The following is a 13,903-nucleotide window of genomic DNA, read 5'->3' as shown; positions in this document are numbered from 1 at the left end:
GTCATTTTATACTGATTTATTCCTTAACCCTCACCCTCTACTCAGTCTTAGTAGTGCAGTGGAATGCCCCCCCCCCCACAATATATGTGAAATGATGCTGACAAATTAGTTCACCCCTCCCCATCCAACATTCTTAGTCCACAGGTCTCCAATGAATACAGAGTTATCTGTAGCTCACTTATGGCTTTATCCAGCTGCCACATGGAACTATACACAAAAAAGCTTGATTAACTTATGAATTTTATTTTATTTTTAGGGGAAGGCATGTACGTTTTTGTTTCACTCAGTGTGTGCTTTGTAATAAACAGTGTTTTTATCTAAAGATAAGTCTATCTGAATTCATGAGTATATTGCTGACTTTCCATGATTCATAGTTTGAAGAATTTAAAGTTGTGAGAAATAGGGTCTCTTTTTACACACTGGCATAAAACTAAAAAACAACTGTCTGATTATTCTCTGCTCTGCCTCTCGCTCCATATATTCTACCTTTAAAACCTTTGGCAATTAAATTGAAAAATTAATGGCAAGACAGCTAAAGCTATGCTCAATGCTTTACAAGTCTACACACAGAAATGCAAGCAGAGCAAGTCAAACCAAATCTAAAGACGAGAAGCAGAGAGAGAGAGAAGAAAAAGAAAGAGAATGGAGTTGACAAAAGGCGGAAGAGAGATTGCAGGAACACAGTTAATCTACTGATAGAGTGCACTCTGTTGTCATGCTGTGGCAGGAATTGAACCTGAGGTATATTTCCTGATCCCCCTGCTTATTTTTTGGAAATGTTTTCTTGCTTGGTATTAGAAATCAGTGCTTTGCTGTACTTTAAGAACATTTGAGGTATATGCATATTAGATGTGGCTTCAATCTGCAGTACTTGGCTTTACTTCTAAAGTAAAGTTTTTAAAGTTCTTTCGCTCTGAATAAATAGTAACCGGCCAGCTTGATGAAATGATTAATTAAAAGCAGGGAATGAGGTTATTCTTTTCCTGGAGTGGGTTTTTAATCAAACAAACAGTGCTTTCTTAATGTCATAAAACTGGGTGTAGTCAGATAAAAGTATCCATGCAGCTGTTTCCATATACTACAAAACTTCATTTAAGTAGTAGAAATATGTGTACCATTTGGCAGATACCAATACTTAAAACAGGTCATAATTTTCCTTAAACTGTTCACCAAAATATGTCATTGCTTGCAGTAAACAAATCTGACTTTCAAACCATGCTAGGTGCAGCAGATGTAAACTGAATGCATCTGGTATCCCAGTTAGAGAATAGAATGTATAACCCACCCAGTTTGCAATGCTTCACAAATACATGCATCACTCAGATCACATGTGCCAAAACCCGTGTAAATAAATTTCCAAAAAGTGCAAACATGGAGAATAGCAGTAACAGTGTGATGGATTCTAACATCTGTTGGAATGTATGCAAGGAGACATAACAATGTGAGGTAAAACATGAAACCTTTCATGTTATTGATGGTTAGTATGCAGTATCGCCACCTTAAAGCATGGCATAAAGCCTGCAGTTCACAAACTATCATATTCTGAATGGCTCCGCATGATACTTCATTGTAACACTTGCTAAACTATTTTGTAATCCCAGTTATGACATCACTGCATCCCGGATGTCTTACATTGACTCCCTTTATAAGGAAGAAAAAAATCTAGAGTTGGTTTATATTAGGTTCATGCAGGAATATGATTTCTTGGCAGAGCATTGCCATATTCAGATCCTCTAGGTTAACAGCAGTTTTAGAGTGATCAGGTCATATGTGTGTCTTCCATAAGAAATATCACAGAAGGAATGCATGTAGCCCAGTGCAATGAGTTTATTCCTTGCCTATTTGCACTTTTTTCAGTAGTATATGGCCATGTGTTTTAAGTGTCACTCATGTAATATTGCTATTGTGTTTAGTTGTTTTTTTTTTTGATAAAATTTTAAAGAGCAAAGATACCACATTGGCATCAAAGGTCCATCAAGTAAGAACTCTGGTTTACTAATTCTACTCAGTAGTAAACGTGGCTGTGGGAGATGGATGTAAGTAAAGATTTGGCCAGAAAAAAAAATCATATTTTTGAACTGTGGTGTTGTAGAAAACATTTGAAAATTATATTCTATGGAAAAAGATCAAATCAATTAATACAAAACAAAATAAATTCAAACTGTTGAGAGGAAGGCATAATACTAAAACTTAAATTCATATACTTTGGCCAAAAAAGGCAAAAACAGGATTTACTAGAGAAGACACTAATACTAGAAAAAATTAAAGGCAAGACAAGAGTGCAGCAGACTCTACAATGTCTGTACTACCTTACTTAATGATTATTAACTATGAACGAACTTAAAGAATATGTTCTTGACAGACAGAACATGAAGAAGTCATTTTTGATAGACAGGCCTTGTGTCCTTGAAGTCACAAAGAGTCAGACTTGGCTAATTGACTAAAAAAATGAAGAATACGCAGTGCTGCAAGTACAGTATTAAAAAAATATGCATATTGTTACTAATTTGAAAGTAGCAATGCTTATAAACTATCACTGAAGATGGGCCAGATGCAATTACTCATAATGTCAGTGTGATACAGCATTATAGGATCATAGGATCATAGGAGATTACTATGCTAACAGTCCTAGGGCCCTTACAAGCCCAGCCAAGTTCAACCCATGTTCCCAAGGGTGTCTGGTTCAAGCAGATACTAAAATCAGCACCTATTGCCCTTGTCCAAGATAGACACAGGTGGAACCTCATGGTGAATTTCCGGTTACCCATCCAATCATCAAAATTGCTCTTAAATAGGGTCAACGAGGGGCTTTGTTTAACATGAACAGGAAGCTTGTTCCAAAGGTGGGGCAACCTCTGTGAGACAAATCTGTCTCTCCCGCAAGTTCTGTTGATGTCACATACCAGGTTAAGGACCTTTGAGTGAATGACCCATGTGCCATTTGACTTGCGAATGTGCAGCATTTCAATCAAAGCTGGGTCAGAGATTGCTCTATATGCAAGGCACAGGTCGCCCCTGAGTAGTCTGTATGACACAGAGTAAAGTGACAATGATCTCAGTCTGTCCACATAAGACAGATTTTGAAGACCCCAAATTTTCTTCATAAGGAACCTTTGTGGTGATCCAATTGCCACAGGTGTTTGGAAAGGAACATACCAAAAGGAACATTGTACTCTATTATTGGCCTGATGAGGAAGGAGTGCAGGAGGGTAATAACCTCTTTTTTTTTCTGGAAGCAATGGCTAACTTATGAGATGAGCATATAAAATGCCCTTCTTAGCGCTATGGGGACATGGTGATTGAAGTTAAGGTTACTGTCAACCTGTGTGCCCAGATCTGTCACCACTGACTGTGTGCTTAGGCTATTGCTATTGATGTGATAGTTTACAGGAACATCACCCTTGCCAAAGAGGATGATAATGCATTTTTTGCATTAAGTTTAAGACCATGACTTTGGCACCAGTCATTAGTCTGTGTAAGACCTTCTTGCAGGATGTTGATATCGCTAGGGGTTTCAATGATCGCTCCCAGTTTGCAATCATCAGCAAACTTTGTCAGCCACAGTCCTTTAGTTTTATCCTGTATTTTGGAGAAGTAGTTTCTGAACAGTAGGGGTCTCAAAACTGATCCCTGTGGAACACCACTGGTTACGGGTCTGCTGGAGGAGGTGGAGTCCCTTATTTTGACCGTATGAGTTTTATCAGTGAGCCAGTTTGCAACCCACCTGACAATATATGGGTTGATAACCATCTGGGTGAGTTTAGCAATGATGCCTGAGTGGGGTGATTGTGCCAAAGGCCTTGACTAAGTCTAGGTAGGCTGTATGCAAAGAATTGCCTTCATCTAGGGAACTGCTGACCGTCTCGAAGAAGTCCACCAAGTTTAACAGGCATGCTCTCCCCTTGACAAAGCCAAACTGGGTGGTGTTAAGCTTTTGGAGATTTCCTGTACCTTTGTTAATAAGGTCTGTGATGATTTGTTCCATGGCCTTGCAAATAAGGCTGGGCGGGTATTGGGTCTATTGTTCCCAGGGTCCATGGCTGTACCCCCTTTGTGCAAAGGGATGATAGCAGCTGTTTTCCATTGCACTGGGAAAAAGCCAGTGCTTAGGCTGTGATTGAAAAGTCTGCTCAATGGTGATGCTAATTTCTGTTTTAACCCATGTGGAACACAGCCCATGATATTGTCTGGTCCCATAGAGGCTGTATTTTTGGCCTTGGAGAGGGCATTTAAGACTTGTCCCTCAGAGATACTAGACTGGGGACAGCTATTTGGTATGCTTTGGGGTATATGTTGCGGGGACAGGGGAGTGAAGTTTTCACTGAACCTGTCAGCTAGCAGGTTTGCTATAGCTACAGGTTCTATATATGTAGTGCCATTAACTACGAGTTCAGGGCAACTCTGGCCCTTACATTTCAGGTTATGGATGTAACTAAAGAATGTTTTGTGGTTATCCTTAGTTAGGGACACTAATTTGGATTTGTAGTAAGCTTTGGAAGACAGCACAAGCAGTCTTATTTGCTTGTTTAAGTTAAGGAGGGAGTGTTTCCAGTATTGAGATTGTTCCTTCCTGCTCTTAGACAGCAATTTCTCTCTCCTATTGGATAGCTTATTAATGGCAGTTATCCACCAGTCAGGTTTGTTTTTCCTTGATGATCTTGCTTTGGTTCTATCAGGTACAGCAGAGTCAATGCAATTGTACAGGTGCTTGTATAAAGCATCGGTGTATAACTCAGCATAGGTGTATGTTCCATCATGGGGGGAGGGAAGCTATTTATGCTGTCACATAAGAGGTTGTAATTGGTCTTGGAGCAGTTTTTAGTCTAGTTATTGCGAAGAGGGAGTCTTGTGTTATACTTAGTACTACCAAAACTGATTTGTTGTCAAATCTCACTGGGGATGGCCACCCAGTGGTGTGGTACAGTGATCTCCCATGTTGGTGAGTACCAGGTCCAGGATATTTGAGCCCGTTGTGGGAGTGTCAACCAGCTGGTCCATGGCACTGGAGTTAATGAAGTCCAGAAATCTTTGGGCAAGTGAGTTAGAACACGTATAATTTCTCTTGTCTATGGACAGGTAATTAAAGTCACCCAAAACCAGGGTGTTTGGTTGTATCATAATTGACTCAAGTAGATCCAAATAGGCTGAGTGGATGTCATGATTCATGGAGGGGGTCCTATAGCTGGCAATGACCTGAAGAGGGGTCTTACCTACAGTCAATTGCACCTAAAGTAATTCAAGAGAATCATGCAGTTTAACCAATCTAGAGATGTATTTATCTTTAATGAATATTGATACACCACCTCCTTTAGTTCTCATACCTTCAGTTTGTGGTCTGAATATGTGAAAATACATCCCATGAGCTTACTTGAGATATAAGGCACAGCTTCAAATTAATATTTAATTTAATATGGACTTCTTCATGATAAAATATGTCTATAAGAACCTATTCAAATGTGGTCAAAAATGTTCACAGGAATTTTTACCCTAATTTCTCTTTATCATAAGATTGGTCACAAATGGTTATTATCAAAATACCATGTGAAATTGGTCTATTAAAAGTCAGTTATCCTACCTTTTCTTTTTAAGCTATTATGCCATCTAAATGTTCATTGTTTTCTTTCCATCCATAACCCCTTTTCCCATTTTTACACATGTGGTCGGGGTGTCACTTCAACAGTGATGACAAGAGCCAAGGTTCACACCATTTGGGTAGCTATAGAAAAGTACTTTCTTCTAGCCAGAATGGGTAAGTCACATTTAGAATAAGCGTGTATAAAGCGTTACATTACTTAAAAAGAGAAAGATAAGAGAAGTGACTGACTTGAAGTTTTATTTGCACTATCCATGAAGCAAAAATGGCTATTATAAACGGTAATTGGTTTAACACATGATATTTGTATGGGCTGTTGAGTCATGAATGATCAACCGTTCACTTCATTTTAAACTGCAAAATTCCTCTGAGGTTCTTCAAACTTGTTAGATCCTACACTACCTAAGAGAGAAAAGGGACAAATCCCCATACTTTAGAGGATGCAGCAAACTTGCCTTCCACTTCAGCTTGGGATTAAGATTTTTTTCAGTAACTTTTTTTCCACAAACTGCTCCATTGTTTAAAGGAATTTGACAAATTATACCATAATCTCTGAATGCCTTTGACGTTTGACCCCATGAAGACCCTAAAGATTAAATGTCATGCTTCTCAGCTCAGATTTAAAATGATAAACCCTGTTTCACCTCTACCTGTGCACTACTCTACTTTACAATCTAGGAAGCAATAATCCTGTCCATTGCAATATCAGTCAGGCATGGAAAATACATTTAGCAGTGAGCTGGTTAGGAGTTTATTAAAACATAAGGTGGTCATCCACGTGGGTGCAGCTCTGTCAGGACAAGTTTGCAAGTAGGACCATGAGTGATTGAGCCCATTGCTGTTCCAAAAACAAGCTTAATGACTTTCAGGTGTAACTACTTACTGCTTTATGGGAAAAAAGTCAGCATAGCATTGGAATAACTAGACACCTTTATCTCATCAACATGTCCGTCACCTATACTTACAGAGAATGTCTGACTACCAAATGAAGTTATGATGATAGATCACAATGTTAGCTCCACTCTAGAATTACCTCCGTATATTCAAATGTAATTCAAATACATTTCACTTATAATTACGGAAATCTGAACATGTTCTTTCATGGCTATTATTATATTAGTCTGAAATTCTACTCGAGTTTGCAAATGTGTGCATAATGACTTTAGAAGTGAAACCCAGTTGGAAATATACATGAACACAGCAAGAATGAACATGCTAGTTCTTTGATTAATGTATTCAAGGAAAGAAGACTGCAAAATATATAACTCCATGAAACAATGCCTAGTCCAGTAAACCATGACTCAATATGTATTTGTATGGAAAGCACTCCTATAAAGCACTGTAAGTCACAGATGTGTCCATTATATTAGGATAAAAAGTCCCTAATACCAAAGAAGTGTTGTAGCTGTTTGTCTATAATGTGCTGTAATTTATGATGACCTGTTATCCAAAGGGCATACCTTTTCAGCTATTATAAGTTTAGTCACATACACCACATACGCTGTCCTCAGATACTAAACAATGTAAGCTACAGCTATTCTCCAGTCCGCACTGTCCATTCCACACATTTAATCTTAACAATTTTCATTGGCAAGCCATTACCTGATCTATTTTAATAATATTGGTTAATGATTTATGCCTGCTACGCTTTTGGTCTAAGATTCAATGAACACCATTAACATTTCAAAAAATGTGCACACTCGTCCAGGAGGTGTGCAAAGGATCATGTTACCAAATGGGAGGATTAAGAGAGCCATTGCCATTTCAGTAGTCAAAACAAAACTTCTAAATGATGCCTGAACTCTTCAAGCACTTAATTAAAGTCCAAGATTTTGAAAAGTTTAATGATTTAGAACTAAGAAAGTTAAATCAGGAATGACCAGCAATATTTTTATTTTTCCTATGATTTCAAAAGTAAAGTAAAAAAAATTGTATTAACTATAATAACTTAACACATATCATAAATGAACAAAACACGGGAGCAGGCAAAATGGACACTTCCAAGTATCATATTACAATCCTTAGAGTTCAAACAGATATTCCCCCAGATTCAACAAGCCCAACACGGTGTGCAGGAAAACTGCAGAAGTTCCAGCAGGCAATATGCCCACTGTGCGATCCAGGAATAAGCTGCAGGGACATGCATGAGCGCTCCTGCATTATTCCTGCACAAACGCGGCTCCAGTATACAAATTACCCCATTTTCAGGTGAAAACCATGGAAATGAGGCAAATTTCTAAACCAGGAAGCTGGCAGCTGGCTGTACAGGACTAGTGTAATCTGCAGAAATGCAGTCGGTTAGCAACCGAATACATTTCTGCAAACTACAAAACGAAGCCATGACAGCTCCAAACAAAGGGTGTATATAAAGTGTAAAGCATGCCAATGGACAAATATATGGCCATTGGCATGGAAAACAGTTAAAGAAAAAAATAAACAACTTTTATTTTTTTTTTAGCCGATGGGTGTTTAAGCGTAGGGCAGTGGCGCACAAACGGGATTGGGCAAAAAATAAAAAAAATAACCTGAAATAAGCATTCTAACCAAAATCACTATTTTGCCATTATACTCAATGGCAGGCAGAAGACAATACAGCCAGTGAATAGTGGCTGCTAAGGGGGGAGGTTCAGTGTGGGACCTGTAACTATGAATCAGCAGCCAATCATATGCAAATGAGAGGAATGATACTGAATCCCAGATGTCCCCTCAATGCTAGTCAGCACCCAACAGTGTAAGTGCAGGAATAGCTTGGCGCATGCCTAGGAGTTAGCTGACATCATAGGGGGTGTGTCAGGCATTATGTAAGCTGATTGGAGCCCTGTGGCTCGGGTCTGCCCTTAGCTTAGCAGAGCTAAGTAAGGGGGTGTGTCTGACGCTGCCTAGCACTCTTTACATTGCCTAAGCGGGTGTGCGCGGCGCGCACCAGGTCTTAAAGGAAAAAAAAAAGTAAACCAAGATATAGGAGCTCTGTGCACATTTGAGCACCGTGTTTGTGTGGCATGCCCCTGGGCTTAAACAGGAAGGCAATGGGAAGGGAAAACAGTAGTAGGAAAGTAATCAAGGAGAACTAGCATAGCTGGCAGGTGAAATTTATCACAATCAGCCAATTACACAGTCAGCAGACCAGCCAAGCCCAGAACACTACTATAAACTATGCAAACACCTTCTGCTCTGGTTTTTCCCCACACACTCTACACCACTGGTGTATACAAGTGGGGAAATTTTAACAAATAAAAACAACAAAATGATAGGGGCTGCAGTAGCTATCATACATCAACATGTGGAAGAGGCTGAGGGTGGTGAGGATGAGAATGCTGTTGACCAACCCACAATAAGGAGACGGAGAAGAGTGTACAGACCCAGACTAACCTACCAGGGACTACATGAGCTGGAAATAGTGGAGTGCTATAGGGTGGACAGGGACCTCCTACAGCAAATTGTTGAGCTATGCCAGCCACGCCTGACACACAGAATTAACAGAGGGGAACTCATCCCAGTGGATACCAAGGTATGTGTAGGCCTAAGAATACTAGCCACAGGTATCTTCCAAAGGCCAACTGGGGATATCATGGAGATCTCACAGGCATCAGCATCCAGGTTACTCCACCAGTTCCTGGATGCCATGTCAGCACATGCCGGTGAGCATGTATATTTCCCCAACACCCGTGAGGTGTTGGCCAGCAATATGCGTCCCTTCCACCAAATAGCAGAATACCCTGAGGAAGTGGGTGCTATAGACTGCACGCACATATGCATCAATGCACCACCCGGTGAGTGGGGTAGGGTCTACATCAACAGCAAGGGCTTCCCCTCCATCAACTTCCAGGTTGTGTGCGATGCCCAGGCCATTATAATGAATGTGTGTGGTGGCTGATCTGAAAGCTATCAAGATTCTCACATCTGGCATCTGCCACAGCTGTACCAGAGATTTGCCAATGGGGATATCCCTTATGGTCACCTAGTGGGGGATGCTTTTTACGCACTGGAGCCGTAGCTGATGCCACCCATCAGAAATGCACACACACCTGAACAAGAACTCCATAATGAGGCACACTCACAGACCAGAATTATAACAGAGCATGTGTTTGCGATGCTCAAATCACAGATCCGGTGCCTGGACACATCTGGTGGAGCCTTGCAGTACTCACCAGCTACATGTACTCAAATTGTCATCGTATGTGCCATGTTACACAATATGATCCTGTGGAAACAGCTACAGCAAGAACAGCATGGGGCAGGGTCACACAGCCCCCCCACCATTTCCAAGGCCTGCACAGACACAGAGTGACTCAGAGGAACAACCTGAGCCTGCCCCAGTAGGCAGAAGGAGGCATGCCCAGTATGCCCTGGCCTTGGCAAAGAGGCAACGCATAGCACATACGTTGACACAGGAGGGACCCAGGGAATGACACCTCTCTCTGACTCGCACATACAGTGAAAGGGATGCCAAACATGACACCACCTGGGTTCAACCATGTATATGGAGTGTACTATGTGCATCTGACATAGGCAGTCCTCCAGCACCATCCTCAATACTGGCACACCTACAAGGTAAGTCACTATTCTTACCAATTGCCGAATGGAGTATTATGTGCTGATACCTGTATCTATGGTATGGATGTGAGCATGCAAGGGAATAGGGTAACTGAATGGGATGACAGCAGATAGTAGACACATATTGTGGCAGTATGAGATCTGTAACAAATACTGGTGTCACCATACTAGCCAGTACTACACATGGTGACAAACCCCACTGCAGGAAATGTGCTAGGCCACATGTGTGTCCATATGACACACACATGCCAGTCAGGAAGGTTCACATACCCAACAACAGTCTCATCCAGCAGGACAGGTGTAGACAAACACAAACAAAGGCTGTGCTAAGGCCTCTGAATGATGGCTGTGGGTAACCTCCCCCCAGGCCTACACAGACAACCTATATCAGGTCAGGCAGTGGGATGTTAGTTCTGAAGGGTAAGAAGTCAGAAACCGATATGTAGGTCAATCAAACCTAAGACCTGTAGTACACTGGTATGCCTCTAGTTAGCATGATAGGTTACAATACAGAATGAAATGGAGTACCTGACATACCAGTACAGTCATAGCAAATGTATACAAGTGTCAGGTGTGCCCCCCAATCCTATGTAGAAATGTAGAAACAGTCAGGTGTGCCCCCAATCCCATATAGAAATGTAGAAACAGTGAGGTGTGCCCCCCCACTCCTATGTAAAAATGTAGAAACAGTCAGGTGTGCCCACCCAGTCCTATGTAGAAATGTAGAAACAGTCAGATGTGCCCCCCCCAATCCTATGTAGAAATGTAGCAACAGTCAGGTGTGCCCCCCCCAATCCTATGTAGAAATGTAGAAACAGTCAGGAGTGCCCCCCCAGTCCTATGTAGAAATGTAGAAACACTCAGGTGTGCCCTCCAATCCTATGTAGAAATGTAGAAACAGTCAGGTGTGCCCCCCCAAATCATATGTAGACATGGAGAATCAGTCAGTTGTGCCTTCCCCAATCCTATGTAGAAATATAGTAACAGTCAGGTGTGCCCCCCTCCAATCCGATGTAGACATGTAGTAACATATAAGTGTAGGCATAATACAAGTGGAGCACAGATGACCTGAGATGGCCAAACTAGCAGGATAGATTGTAGCATTTGTACAATATGCGGGTATGCATATGTTAGGTTGGTGTGTTTTTCATATTGTGTGAGAGTGGTCCCTATGTATGCATGGTGAGGTTTGACCTGGTGGCCATTGCCCAGTACTGCCGATGACAGGGTCAAGGCCTCACAACTGCAGTGACAAACACTATGCTCCCCAGTATAACACATTCTAGCAGTAAGCCACTGTAAATGTATGGAGGTAATATGTGTCACCATCTGAAAGATGGACATGGCATGACTGTTGGGCCAGATATACAAGCAGTACACAGGGGAATATACCCCAGACAGACAGTGTATAATGTGCAACCATGAAATGGACACAACATTGGATTTGTATATACAGGTGTGCATCACATTATCTGGCCTTGTAGTAGGGAATACCGAAGTTGTCTGGCCAAACACTGACAGAACACACATGTCATAGGAATGATGTATTGGGAAACAGCTGATGTCCCTGCACAAGCCAGCATAAGTGGAATGCCCCATGCATATCTGTGAGTCAGATGCAACAAGTGTCCTTAGCACACATATACCCAGCTCACCCAACCACCACCCACAGGTACCTCTCCGGTCTTATCCCTGCTGTTGGGAATGGGTACAATATGAACCCCACCTGTGTATGGCAATAGTGAAAGAATGCAGTATGCAGTGCAGGTTTCTCATGCATGTGTGTCCTAGCTGTAAGCAGCACCCTGCCAGCATCCACACCACCTGATCAATACTGATACAAAGTATTGGAATGAATACCTAGCACACCTACCCTGTCACCCCAGGAAAATATACTGTATGGCAGTCTGGTACTGTAGGACTGACAGAATGCAACTGTCTGCTACAGCTGGCTTGCATCACTACCAAATGGCCTACAGTCCTCTGCCAATGGCCTGCATCTCACCCGTACTGCCAATGTATGTTATGTCATGAACTCCCAAATAACAACATAACACAGTCCACAGAACCCATATGCAAGACCATGCAGACAAACCACAGTAACCCACTGCATGAACTGTGGACCAATACCAATACACTGCTGTGATGAGGTGCGAACTATAGGGAAAGTATCAAAGAATGTTTGCATAATGTATGGAAGAGGATAGAATAATAGAGGGGGGTGGGAGCATGGGCAGCATGGAATGTCCAAAGTCCGAAACATAGCAGTGTGCACATACCATCCCTGGCTGCAAACACCAAAATGGGTGGCTACAAACCTGCCCATACACCACAATAGTGGTAATGTCCTGACTTATGACCCCTGCTTCTGGGTAATCTGTGTGAATCTGTACAGCTGTGAGATATTGCCATGGCAAGATAAGGCCATACTGTCACATTGATGGATGTACAAGTATGGGATCCTCTGCCCCCACTGTACCAAGGTGCTGAACTGGTTACACAGACCCAGCAGCAAGTGTCTGTAGCCCCCACTTCAGAATGGCATTAGTTTGCAGGAATATGTAGGCATTTGATCACAATACGGGACACAGATGCATTCACCCTGTGTTCCCTATGGCATCACTGTGAGCAAAAATGTCTACCTGACAGTACATGAGGACATAAAACTTCACAGTGTATAACACTACACATGTCTGCATATCTCTGCTAACACCAGTACTATGTAGCAGAAGCAGCACAGACACAATTACCTACAGTACCCACTATCCCTTGCCAAGTTTGACCTCATATTGCCAAATGATCTACAGATATCCTGCAGAAACAGTTTGCTAGCTGTAGGTGTAGAACACAAAAGTCTGCACTGGAGTACAATCTACTTGGAATGGATCCACACATGCAATACAGAAGGGCATACTGGGCATGCTCCCACACGTTAACAAATGAAGCCCATGTCTGGCAACAACAGTGGACCATACATATCTGACAGTTGCAGATATTAGTGTATACACTCCTCAGTATGCACCAGTCATGCTTTGCACACACATTGGATAGGAATACAGACATATATCCAAGGACAAAACACTATAACATGCCAAATGTACACATACATAGATGTGTGGAAGAGAGTGACAGTGACAAAGAGCCTTCCATCATGAGGCCTGTCCCACCCAGCACACAGACAAATGGCTACAACCACATGATCTGTAAATGTTACTCACCATAGAAATTAGCCACTGGCATCCCTCAACATTATAGACTCTGTGGTGCTAGTGCTAACTGTGCAACATGACTGTACAAGGCAGTAGTCATCTAGCAGTTGTATACACATACCTGTGGAATATAAACCTGTGTGTGCCTGAGTGTGGTGTATCTACCTCTAGATGAATGTGTTATGGCCCATGCACACACACTGCCCTCCCATAGCCCTACTATGGCAAGCCTGCTAATGTCAGTCACTGTGAAACATACCTTTGGGGAAGCAATAGCCCAATCATCTCTGTGGTGTGTCTTACAACTGTGCAATCCTGTACTGTGATATACCTAGTAAAGAAGGAGTTCTAATCCCCAATGGGGCAACTGGGTGTATTTGTCTGTGTAGGGAGCAATGCTTTTTAGCCTAGTCACATTCACTAAAATTCAAATGCCCTACTTAGGCAAGCCTGCTGATGTCATTCACTTTGAAATACACCTTTGGGGAAAGAGTAGCCCAGTAATCTCTGTGGCGTGTCCTATAACTGTGTAATGCTGTAGTGTGAT

The sequence above is a fragment of the Protopterus annectens genome, chromosome 12.part0 (assembly GCF_019279795.1).
Source record: "Protopterus annectens isolate FY-2018-M chromosome 12.part0, PAN1.0, whole genome shotgun sequence".
NCBI lineage: Eukaryota > Metazoa > Chordata > Ceratodontiformes > Protopteridae > Protopterus > Protopterus annectens.
The sequence above is the reverse complement of the archived record's forward strand: the minus strand, read 5'-3'. Positions refer to the sequence as shown.